Source organism: Pipistrellus kuhlii, unplaced genomic scaffold, assembly GCF_014108245.1.
Source record: "Pipistrellus kuhlii isolate mPipKuh1 unplaced genomic scaffold, mPipKuh1.p scaffold_m20_p_60, whole genome shotgun sequence".
Taxonomy (NCBI): Eukaryota; Metazoa; Chordata; class Mammalia; order Chiroptera; family Vespertilionidae; genus Pipistrellus; species Pipistrellus kuhlii.
The window spans coordinates 1805522-1809176 of record NW_023425563.1 but is presented as its reverse complement, the minus strand read 5'-3'; the positions used below and the strand labels follow the sequence as shown (position 1 = coordinate 1809176).

The following is a 3655-nucleotide window of genomic DNA, read 5'->3' as shown; positions in this document are numbered from 1 at the left end:
ACCTCCAAATGCTGCAGGACAGCAACCCGACAGCCGCCAAATGCCGTGGCGGCCGTGGCTGAGTGCGCATCATTTCAGCTCTCAGGTCACTCTCGAGGGAAAACAAGGGCTGACTTTATTAGAAAGGATGGGGTCACTCCCCACGGAGGCAGCGCCCAGAGGCCAGCTCTGCTTTCCTGTGACTTACAGAAAGGGGTGCTTCTGTGGGCCACTGCGGACAACAGCTCTTTGTAAGGGGCAGCGATTCTCTCAGAGGCAGGAAAGTCATTCTGAAATCAAATGCCTCTGCTCACACTTACCCTGAGTCAGGCCCTGCAGCATCTCTAGTGTACTGCTAGTCTTCTCCCCTACCCATCCTTTCATTCCTCCATCTGACCACTCTCCTTCCATCCACCCACCATCCATCTACCACCCATCCATCCATCCACTCATCTATCTATCCATCCATCTACCTACTCACCTATCCACCCATCCATCCATCATCCACCACCCATCCATTAATCCACCCATCTACCATCCACCACCCATCCATCCACCATCCATCCATCCACTCATCTATCTATCTATTGTATCTACCTACCTACTCACCCATCCATTAATCCACCCATCTACCATCCATTCATCCATCCATCCACTCATCTATCCATCCATCTATCCACCAACTCACCCATCCATCTACCACCCATCCACCCACTCATCTATCTATCCATCCTTCTACCTACTCACCCTTCCATCTACCACCCATCCATCCACCATCCATTAATCCACCCATCTACCATCCATCCATCCATCCATCCACACATCTATCCATCCTCTATCTACCTACTCACCCATCCATCCACCATCCACCACCCATCCATCCACCATCCATCTACCACCCATCCATCCATCTGCCATCCACCACCCACCCATCCACCATCCATCTACCACCCATCCATCCACCATCCATCTACCACCCATCCACCCATCATCCATCTACCACCCATCCATCTACCACCCATTCATCCACCATCCACCCACCATCCATCTACCACCCATCCATTTACCATCCATCCATCCACTCATCTATCCATCCATCTATCTACTTACTCACCCATCCTTCTACCAACCATCCACCCATCATCCATCTATCACCCATCCATTCACCATCCATCCACCATCCATCCACCCATCCATTAACCCATCCATCCATCCATCCATCCACTCATCTATCCATCCATCTATCTACCTACTCACCCATCCACCCACCCACCCACTCATCCATCCATCCACCCACTCAGTCATTCATCTACTTGTCTATCCACCCATCTACTATCCACTCATCTATCCACCATCCATCCATTCATTCATGCACCCATTCATTCACCCACGCATATACTATCCATCCATCCATCCATCCATTTATCCATCGATACACCCATCCATCCACCCACCTACCATCCATCCAATCATCCACCCATCACCCACCAGGACAGCGAAAAGGTTCGCAGGGGTGTCCGCCAGAGCAGGTGAACGTCAGTGAGCAGCAACCAAAGCTGCTAGTGGTGGGAGGAATGGGTCCCAGCCTGGGCCACACTGGCTGGAGTGCATGTCCCTGTGGTTTCCCTCTTTTGTCCACTGACCATTGACCATGCTGTCCAAGGCTGGTCCCCAAGAGCAGCCCTTGGAACATCATGGAGAGCAGGGCATGCTGGTTCAGAAGCTCAGATCTGTCCACTCCCTGCCCCCACCCCACCTCACTGTGGCTTCCAATTCAGATCCAGGATGCAGCCCGCTCAGGACCAGAGCTCCCAGCACCAGATGGCACTGCAGGTGGGCCCTGGGCATTTCTGGCACTGGCTGAGTCAGCTCCCTGGTCTGTGGATAGTGACTACTGGGACATGAGAGGGGCTGAGCTCAGGGCTTCTCTACACGTGTGCACAGACACACATGCAAAGCTTTCTTTAAAAATATATGTTTATTGATTTCAGAGAGGAAGGGAGAGGGAGAGAGGAATAGAGACATCAACGATGAGGGCAAATCATTGATTGGCTGCCTTCTGCACTCTTCTTACAGGGGATCCAGCCTTTAACCCAAGCATGTGCCCTGATGGGGGATTGAACCATGACCTCCTAGTTCACGGGTTGACGCTCAACCACTGTGTCATGCTGGCCAGGTGTGCAAAGCTTTCTTTCTTTCTTTTAAAAAAATAATAAATCTTTCTTATTTAGATTTTTACATGTGTTCTTCTTTTCCCCTCCTCCATAGTTCCCCTCCTCCTGATACCCCACCCCACCCCATGCCCTTACCCTCCTCCACTGTCTCATCCAGTGTAAGATTTTTGTCCAATCTCTTCCTGCACCCTCAGAACTCCTTCCCCCTGAGAATTGTCAGTCCACTTCCTTTCTATGACCCTGATTCTATTATATCCTCCAGTCCATTCTGTACTTCAGATTTTTTATCCACTTGATTTTTAGATTCACTTGTTGGTAGATATGTATTTGATGTCTTTTTGTTGTTCATAGTTTTTACCTTTACCTTTTTCTTCTTCTTCCTCTTCTTAAAGAATACCCTTCAGCATTTCATGTAATCCTGGTTTGGTGGTGATGACCTCCTTTAGCTTTTTCTTGTCTGTGAAGCTCTTTATCTGACCTTCAATTCTGAATAATAGCTTTGCTGGGTAGAGTAATCTTGGTTGTAGGTTCTTGCTGTTGATCACTTTGAATATTTCTTGCCACTCCCTTCTTGCTGCATAGTTTCTGTTGAGAAATCAGCTGACAGTCATATGGGTACTCCCTTGTAGGTAACTAATTGTTTTTCTCTTGCTGCTTTCAAGATTCTCTCTTTGTCTTTTCCCCTTGGCATTTTAATTATGATGTGTCTTGGTGTGGTCCTCTTTGGATTCCTCTTATTTGGGGTTCTGTGTGCTTCCTGAACTTGTAAGTCTATTTCTTTCATCAGGTAGGGGAAGTTTTCTGTCATTATTTCTTCCAATAGGCCTTCAATATCCTGCTCTCTCTCTTTTTCTGGTACCCCAAAAATCTGGATATTGGTACACTTAAAGCCATCCCAGAGGCTCCTTACACTATCCTCACACTTTTGAATTCTTCCTTCTTTCTGCCTCTCTGGTTGAGTGTTTTTTGCTTCCTCATATTCCAGATCTTTGGTTTGACTCTTGGGGTATGTTGAACTACAGTTGAGTTTCTGTATATTCTTTTTAAAAAAATATATATTTTATTTATTTTTTACAGAGAGGAAGAGAGAGGGATAGAGAGTTAGGAACATCAATGAGAGAGAATCATCGATCAGCTGCCTGTTGCACATCCCCCACTGGGGATGTGCCCACAACCAAGGTACATGCCCTTGACCAGAATTGAACCTGGGACCTCTCAGTCCACAGGCCGATGCTCTATCCACTGAGCCAAACTGGTTTTGGCAAGTTTCTGTATATTCTTTATTTCAGACAGGTGTATGTTTAATTTCTGACTGGTCCTTTTTATTTTTTTTGTCATTCTCATTAAGGTCCTTGAAGTTCTCACTAAACTTCTTGGAGGTCTCATCAAGTTTCTCAGCAGTTTTTAGAAGATTCTTGAGTAACCTTATAAATGTGATTCTGAACTCTGTGTTTACTTTCCCCCATCTCACCCATTTGTGACATGCTTCTGTGTCTCCTCAT

The 3655-nt window shown here is 46.9% G+C and overlaps 1 long non-coding RNA gene across 1 annotated transcript; it reads right to left on the bottom strand.

Moving 5' to 3' along the window:
- Positions 1-570: 570 nt before the first annotated feature.
- Positions 571-1308, bottom strand: LOC123651588. The gene is made up of 3 exons (XR_006740405.1): positions 1293-1308; positions 879-890; positions 571-651 (listed from the first exon to the last, which is right to left on the bottom strand). It is a non-coding gene; the product is annotated as an uncharacterized LOC123651588 (long non-coding RNA).
- Between the last annotated feature and the right edge of the window lie 2347 nt (positions 1309-3655).